The 8913-nt window shown below is 36.3% G+C and overlaps 1 long non-coding RNA gene across 3 annotated transcripts in view; it reads right to left on the bottom strand.

Annotated features, from left to right (window-relative positions):
* Positions 1–1328: 1328 nt before the first annotated feature.
* Positions 1329–8913, bottom strand: part of LOC116575526 — a 41973-nt gene continuing 34388 nt past the window's right edge. For 2 of the 3 annotated variants that reach the window (XR_004279811.1, XR_004279809.1), the window contains exons 2-4: positions 3365–3501; positions 2650–2779; positions 1329–2069 (exon numbers count right to left, since the gene is read on the bottom strand). This is a non-coding gene — a long non-coding RNA (uncharacterized LOC116575526). Of the gene's footprint in view, positions 2070–2649; positions 2780–3364; positions 3502–4050; positions 4104–8913 lie in introns of all 3 variants that reach the window. The other variant, XR_004279810.1, reaches the window with a different exon arrangement.

Here is an 8913-nt window from a genome sequence, read left to right as displayed (position 1 = left end):
CAAACGTGTTTTATAAGGAAAACTATTTTTTACTCTTTTGAGGCCAGCAAAGATAGGAGTCCTTCTCTGTATCGTTTTAATGTATGAACCTAGGGATAATCCACTTAACCAAATAAGGGAGCTTTTCTGACTTGATTTCTCTGCAAGTTTGATGTGCACTTGAACCCACCCACCTGCTGCTGTGTACGAATGGATAACTAGGGAAATTTTTTCTGCCTATTAATTTGTTGAACTCCAATATGATTCCTGAAAAAATAAATATTCTAAGGGAAAAATTTTAGATGATATCCGCTTATCTCTCCTTTTTAAATAGTGACCAATGAAAGACTTTGCATGAAGAGGAGACTCACAAAATAAAAATGTGGCTTTTTAACACGTTATCCACAGCCTGAATAAAAAATTTCAACCCAGGTGAAAGCTTTTCTTTGGAGAAGTGGGCTTCACTGATGCCCTGAATTCAAATTGTATGAAAACATTTGGGCTCCTTGTCTAGCCTCATGGGCTGCCTTTTGGATTCCACAAAAATAACTTTTTTTCTTACTCATAAAAATCATTTAGTTTTTTCATTTAGATATTTAAAAGGAAAAAAGAAACAGATAAAAATAAAAATTACTGAAGAGGGAACCTAACAAATCATTCCCTCAACAGTGGTGGTTGGGGAAAGCAGCCTTTCACAATCACTAACTTTTCATTTTCTGAGTGAAAAACAAAAACAAATTGGAGACATTTTCCCCTGAAAGCTGCAAAATGATTTGTCTTCTTAGAATTATCAAAGTGATTTCATGTTCTCAGAGGTATCAAACCATACTTGGTAGGAAAAACCATAACTACTAACCTATTAGAAATGATATCTTAAAAAGTGAAGTAGAAACAACTAAGGAGAGACTTTTTCTAAAGATATAAGTGTAAGAAAAGCAGGAAACTCAAAATGACCTGTCAATCTTAGAGCAAGATTTTTTGAAATAATAACTTAGTAACCCTGATCTCTAGAGTTTTGCTTTTTTAATGCTGAATGCATTATATCTATTTTCACTTCATCTTCCTTTTTCATAAGGTTTAAAAGATAAATTTTCTGATATAAAATTGCTGAATTAGACAAATGCCATTTGTTTGATTAATGTCTCTCATAAGCAAGAACTGCATGACCTCTGCGTGTTTCCGTCAGGTGTCATTTGGGCTACATTTAAATTTAAGCAGGATCAAGAAAGGGTTGATTTCACTGTGATGATGTGCCTTTCTTGTTTGCAGATAATTAGCGTGAAAAATTTTTCATATATATGAAATGCCATGATAAAAGAAGAGAGAAGGAATAGTGTCAACTAGAGCATGTTTTATTTCAAAACTAGAAAAAAATAAATTTAAAATAAATTCCCCAAGAATTGTAAGTAGCTTTCTCTCACCTATGTGGCATCTACTGACTTCTATTTAGTTATCGTATTTTTATTACTATGTGGCCCGTATTAAACGAATTTAGGTTTGGGGATGGATGAGCTGATCATTTTGATTAGCACAAATATTATTTCCCTAATGGAATACTTTTAATCACTTGTTCATTTAAATGGCTGTAGTTGATATTATAGGTATAATCTCTCTTTTACCCGTTAGGAATATACTTAGCTGCAAGTAACAAAGAATTGAAATGTGGTATCTTAACAAAATAGTGTTGAGTTTTTCTCACAAACAAAACAAAATAACAACAACAACAAAAATCCAAAAGGCAAGCTGTTTCGATGTGTGTCCAACAGTTCCATGATGGCAGGCCGGATATTTCTGTCCTTTTACAGTTAAGATGGTGGCACATCTGCATTCTAAACAAGAATAGAGGTGAAAAGTGGTGCCAACTCTGTCTGTTCTTTTTTGTAGGAAAAGGAAAACCTTCCCAGGAACAATCTGAACAGACTTCTTAGATTCCATTGGCAGAACTGACTCATGGATCCAACTGACATTGGCTGTCCCTTATGCCGTGGACACTGGGAAAGCAAGGAAGATGACGGCTGTGATTGGCTCTGACAAGTTTCAGTCTACAGCAGATCCAGCAAGGCAAAATACATCACCATTCTGAACAAATGCTGAGGGAAGGAAGAAAGGAAAATGGATGTTAACCAGGTGATAACATTGCCCTTTCCATATCCACAAAGACATATCCATCGTTCTCTTGCTTATTGCCAAAATATGCCACCTGCTATGTGAGCTTCAGTCTTCAAACTCAAAGTCCTTGACATATTGCAACAGTCAATCCCATCATCTTGTTGTGGAAAGAAGCATACTTCCTACTGATTTCCACAGGGTCCTTAATCTCTATCATTAGAACTGATGCTCTATGACAGTAGAACTTAATTGAAGTACAAATAAAACCTTTTATTTCTCTACCATCATTGGGAAAGGGGCTTTCATGGGCCCATCTATGTTTTCACATCCATTTTCTCCACATTTGCTCTCTCAGGCAGTAAGGAGCAAGCGGTTTGGTTCATCGTATGGTTCCCAGACCCTCATCAATGGTTTTTTACATAGCTTAATGAAAAGCTCACAGACATTGGCATAAGACAAACCTGAGTCTGCATGCAAGTTTTTCTCTTACTTGCCTCCTGAGCTTAAGTAAGTTATCTATTTTCTTTGGACCCAATTTTCCTCACCCATGCAAGAACATACCCATTCCTGGGTCATCAGCAGCCACAAGGATGGGATGGGTTATGTAGGCAAATGTAGAGGACACATCTTGATGTTCTTCTTTCTCTCTCTCTCCCTTAAAATGAAGTCTATTATGAGATCCAATCCAGTACTAAGGAAGAAGACAAAAAAACAACTTAAGGTTCAGTATGGGTTTTCAATCTTGTTCTTAAGTGCACACAGAAAATCTTTCAGTCAGTCCTGGGTAATAGAAAACAGACTACAATTACAGGGGCTGGAGTGTGGAGGCTGATAAAGACAGATATCTAGGTTTCCAGGAATGAGAGAGAACTGAGCTGCTCTAGGACAGTGAGTAGGTTCTAGAGCAACAGCTGTCTGTCAAGGCTTGCTTGCGATCTCTTTCCCAACATCTTCAACCCTCATTAAAGAAGTTGTTCTTCCCCTGTCGAACTCCTTTCTTTCTCTTAGCTTATTCCATATTCAATCTAATTCATCAGTTTTATAATTATTTCATGTATGTTATCTTCCCTCTCAACTATAAAAATAGGATAATAATAGTAATACCTTTTTCAATGAAATTATGTAGTGATTAAATAAGATACTGTAGGTGAAAGGGCCTAGTACAATGCCTGACTCATTTTCAGTCCTACAGACATAGTCATTGTGTGTATGTTTGCATGTGTGTCTGTGTGTGTATGTTTGTGTGTGTGTGTGTACTTTCTAACTACTTACTCACCAGAGCTTTACAAAGTAATTTTCATCATTCTTGGAATTCTTTTGGGGTTTCCATAAATTTCCAACTTTCTCCACCTTATTCATTGTAGTCTTTCAGAAATCTTCCCGAGGGATAGAAGGTACTAACAGATGCTCTGCCTATATGGAATAAACATTTCCAAACCATTACATATATATGAAAAATCCTTTCTCATCTATCTGTAAAATTTTGTCTACAGCAAAGAGTGCTTACGTTTCATCAATGGTGAATGGACTTGATGGTGACTTTTGTCTGAAAATACTCCTTAAAAATGGCAAAAGTTACTTTTCTAAAGGAAAGTTTTGATGATGAGGCTAACAGGGCCCAAACCGACTCTCCTATTAAAAAACTAACACCCTGCACGCACTAGTAATTCCTTCCCCAAGATTCATTTTATGATGGGTAGACACAGCCTTAATGGAAGTTAAAACTGTATTTGAGGGATTGTTTGTGAAAATTGGAGGCACATTAGGCATGAATCTCATTTATGTAGAACTAGAGAGAGCAGCCATGCTACTTACAAAGCATTAGAACCAAATCCTTGTCATAAATAAAATAAAAAGTCAGACGTAGTGTTTTATAGCTAAATTGATTATGCTGATTTTGGTACCTTTCCTTTCCTGGTCCCAAAACTATTTAAGTAATAAAGTTTTAATTGCCATACGTACCAATTAAGAGTCCTTGGCAAACTGTTTGCAAGTGAATAATAAATGATTCAAACCTATAAATAAAAGGAAAATATGCTAAAATAGTAATGATAGACTGTACATACAAATGAGCACACTGGGGGCTTCCCTGCAGGAGAAAAGAAAAGCCTCCCTCTTGTCAGCATTGCCATTTTTTTCATGTAGCAAGGGAAAAGGCAACGTTAGCAAACAAAAATTGCCTTTCACTTTGCCAACAAGATAAATAGAATGAAATTTCAATGAAAATGACTGGAAAATGTACATGATTGATGCTAAATTTGCAAAAATTCCAAAGATATGGGTACAGTTTGTCATCAAAAATGATGTAGAAATCTTTTTGTTTTGTCAGAAAAATTATGCAAAGAAAAAATTGCCAATTTTCCTCCTCCAGCTCTTGTCCTTGCCTCCTCTAGAATCTGTTTGCTTTTTGAAGAAAAGCGACAGGAATATTTTTACTTTAAAATCTTTTATTTTGCTAATCACTAAGAATGTGTGGCAGACATGTTTCCGTGGGAGCTTTCATGAAGATAATGGGCCTGCATCTGTCCCTCACAGCGTCGGAGGAGGACCAAAGGAGGAGCCGTACATGAAAGCCCTTTGCAAACTTCAAAATGCCCCCAAAATGTTCATTTTCCTTATTAGCTAAATGCCAACTTAGATACATTTAAATACTGTTTGTGGGAAAGAAAATGAGATTCTAAACTCTAAATCAAAGGGAAATTAGATAGCCTTAAAAGTGGGGATGGAAGATAAGAAAAAACAAAACATGCTTTTACTAAGATTTAGAGATCAGGCCTATACTCAATCCTTATCTTTTATAACAACAACAACTCACTTTTCCTGCCTCCCCCCTAACCCCCACAGATCAGGAGACCACAGTCTCGTATATCTGAGTCTTTTCTGAATGTCCAGCCTTTAACACATATTCAATGAATGAATGAATGGTCACTAATGAACTAGGTACAGAGTTGAGTTCTTTTTTTTTTTTTTCTTACTTGCAATAGTTCATTTAATCTTTATGTTAAACATATGAAAGGAGCTTACCCTCAATTTCTGATAAGAAAATTGAAACTCAGAAAGGTACTTGTCATGTGCTATGTGTACTGTTATAAGCATTTCACATAATTATATTGTTTAAACTTTGTTGCAATCCTATGGGATGAGCTCTATTATCCCCATATAAAGATAAGAAAACTGATACAGAAAGAAGTAAAATTACTTGACCAATAAAGGGGGTCCCACTAAGCTGGATTCTAACCCTAGAAGACTGACCCCAGAGATATACTTTTGCTTTTTGAAGATTTATTTATTTATTTTAGAGAGGGAGAAACAGAGTATGAGCAATGGGAGGGGCAGAGACAGAGGGAAGAGAGAATCTTAAGCAGACTCCTTGCTGAGTGCTGAGCCCCACATGGGGCTCCATCTCACGACACTGAGATTATGACCTGAACCAAAACCAAGAGTCTGCTGCTTAACCGCCTCTGCCACCCAGGAGCCACCCCCCACCCAGACCCCAGAGAAACACTTTCAATGTGAATATTATTCTGCCTTGCCTGCTGAGGGCATGTAGTAAGAATGTGGTACAGCTCAGATTTTGTATCCAACTCTGCCTGACTCCAAAACTCCGAAATGATCTCTCTCCATTCCATATCCTGAAGAATATTTTCAAAGTTGCCAAAACAGAAGGCTGGAGCCAAAAAGAGTTGCAGAATTGGGAAGATCTTGGTAGGAAAAAACTGAAATTGATTTTGGCAGTTTGCTGAAGGTGCTCAGGAGCCAAGGAGAAAGGAAGCACTGACATGAAGGCAACTCACTCGACCCAGGAGAGAGTCTGAATTCCATCACTTCCAAGTGGGTGACACTGACCATCTTCATTCGATTGACCTAAGACTCCATTCCTCAAATGAGAACACCAAGTAAAATAGTAAAGCAGATGCTACACAACTCAGTTTTTTGCCAATGTAATGACACGTATGAACTTAGAAAGTATCACTGTTAGAGTAGCAGAATGGTTCACTCTTTTTAATATATATATATATACATATATTTTGATTAATTTATTTGACTGAGAGAGAGAGAGATCACAAGCAGGCATAGAGGCAGGCCGAGAGAGAGGGAAGCAGGCTCCCCACTGAGCAGAGAGCCCAATGCGGGCTTGATCCCAGGACCCTGAGATCATGACCCAAGCCGAAGGCAGAGGCTAAACCCACTGAGCCACCCCCGCACCCTTAGTTTCACTCTTTTATAGGAACTATTGGCTGAATTTGTACAGAAATAAATCACGTCTGGTTTGGTGGGAAGGAACACATGATATATTCAGTTTTATTTCATTTGAAGGCTCCTCTGAAAATCAATTCTACTCTTCAGTTAGACCATAGGGTCAGATTACTTTTTTTTTTTTTTTTAATAAATACAGACTGCTTTAGAGTAAAGATCATTAAAAATTCAAACTTTGTTTCTAAATCAGATACAAGGAGTTATCTAAAGAAATCAGGGATTATAATAATCGAAGAGATTTCAGAAACATGTTTAATCCAACCCTGTGTCTTTTCTTTAAATGTATCTGAGCTGGTTCAACCATGAATCCTTTTTCGATCAACTAGAGTGGACTGAATACTCATCATATAACAGTAACCACTTACCGAACAATGTTACAGGTCATGTACAGTGCTAAACTTCATTTGGATTATCTCATTAAGTCTAATAACCCTTAGGAAGGGTGCTTTTATTATTACCATTTCACCAATAAAAAAACTGTAGCATAAAGTAGGTTAAGGGACTATCCAAGAACACAGAAGTCATAAGTAGTCAGGCCAAGCTTAGAACCAGGTGTGCTTCTAAGCCTCCAGAACACATGAGGCTAATCCCAAGCCATAAAGAAACTGTACCTGGTGCTATGTTAATTTGTAAAAATTCAATATTTTGGCATAATGTTAAGCTTACAGAAAACTCGAAAGACTATGAATAGTACAAAGAACACCATTATACCATATATATGCTTCATGTATTAAAATTTTACTCAATATTTTTTTCATTCGCCCAACAGATAAAGGAAGAAGAAAGAAAGAAAGAAAGAAAGAAAGAAAGAAAGAAAGAAAGAAAGATGATAGATCAATAGATGACATATTGATAGATCAGTAGATCCATTGATCCATAGAGTGACCAAGACAGATACAATAGGTAGAAAGAAGGGTAAGTAGGTAGATGGATAGATGGGCAGGTGGATGGATGGATATAAATTTATAGATACAGATATGTATCATTTTCTTTTTCTTGACTCTAGAGGATAAGCAGCATACATTAGGGCCCATTATCCCTGTATACTTCAGTGTCTAATTCTTAAGAAGAGGATATTTTCTCACATAACCTACAGGACAGTTATGAACCTCAGTAAAATTAACATTGATAGGATACTATTTTCTAATCTGCTGTCTGCACTCCAATTTTGTCAAGTGACCCAATAATGTCCTTCATAGCATTTTCTCCCTCCAGTGCCAGATTCACTCTAGAGTCAAGTAATGCATTTTATTATTATATCTCTTTAGCCTACTTTAATCTAAAACATTTCTACAACCTTTCTTTGTCTTTTATGACATTGACAGGTTTGAAGGAAACTGTACTTTTTTTTTTTTTTTACATTGAGATATTCTTCATTTGGAGTTTATGTGATGTTTACTTATGATTAAATTCAGCAAATGCATTCCAGGCTGGAATAATACATAAGTGATATTGGGTCCTCCTCAAGTTATCATATCTGGAGGCACATCATGTCCATCTGCCTGTCCCTGATGTTAATTTGGATCACCCAGTCAAGGTTTGTCTGATTATATCATTATATATTACTATTATGCAGTTACTTATATAGAAATTAAATTGTGATAAATATATATATATAAATAATACTCAGTATGTAGCTGTAATATAGTTAGTATTATGTTGGTACTGTTTTTCCCCTTACAACTACAAGCAATCGTGCAGACACTTAATACCATACAAATATCTTGCTTCATCAAAATTTCCCTCTGGATCAATGACTCTTGCATGATCCAATTTTTAGCAAGACACAGGACAGTAGTATGATAGACTTTTTTGTTTAATCTTTAATCATTCCTTCAGGTAGAATTTCTAAAAATATTTTTTTAAACTCTTTGGCATCTTCCACTACGACTATGAACTCTTTCTCATGCATGTGGGATTTTCATCAGGTCTTGAAGGAGTCCAGGATGATAATGGAGAAAAGAAAGGAATGAAGAGCTTTCTCAGTTCTGTTCCTAAAATTTTCAAGTGGGAAATCCTCAACCCTGAACATCAAGAAATTACTTTTTAGAACTCTTAAGCTAAATATATTGTGAAGAAATTTCAAATTTTGTTCAGTGGAAACTAGTTTTACAAAATCCTCTTTGAAAAAGGCACTGTGGTCAAGATTAGGCAATAAAGCTTACCAAGGTCCCCACCCCCACATAAATTCGCAGTACATAGTAGTAAGTTAAAAACTGTTAAGTCCTACATTAGAGACGACTGGTTAACGTTAACCCAGTTTTGCCACATTCACTTGAGCCCTCCAGTAACACCTGTTATCATCATTCAAAGCCTTATCTGAGAATGTTAATTTGCATATGTAAAGTGAATATTAAGTTGCCTTTAAGGTCTGTCCTCTGCTCCTCCATAGTCCTCTCTATAGCTCTTTGAAATCAAAATCACTTTGTAACCAGTTATTAGCTTATCAAACAGTTCCATTTGAGAAGCAGTTCCATTCTGTCCTAGAGGACAGAAATTTGTTGTTTACAGTATTTGCCATTTCTGTTACACTACCTGGTACTTAACAGGCATTCAGAAAGTGTTAAA

This window comes from Mustela erminea, chromosome 16 (assembly GCF_009829155.1).
Source record: "Mustela erminea isolate mMusErm1 chromosome 16, mMusErm1.Pri, whole genome shotgun sequence".
Classification (NCBI taxonomy): domain Eukaryota; kingdom Metazoa; phylum Chordata; class Mammalia; order Carnivora; family Mustelidae; genus Mustela; species Mustela erminea.
This window is presented reverse-complemented; position numbering and strand designations above follow the sequence as displayed.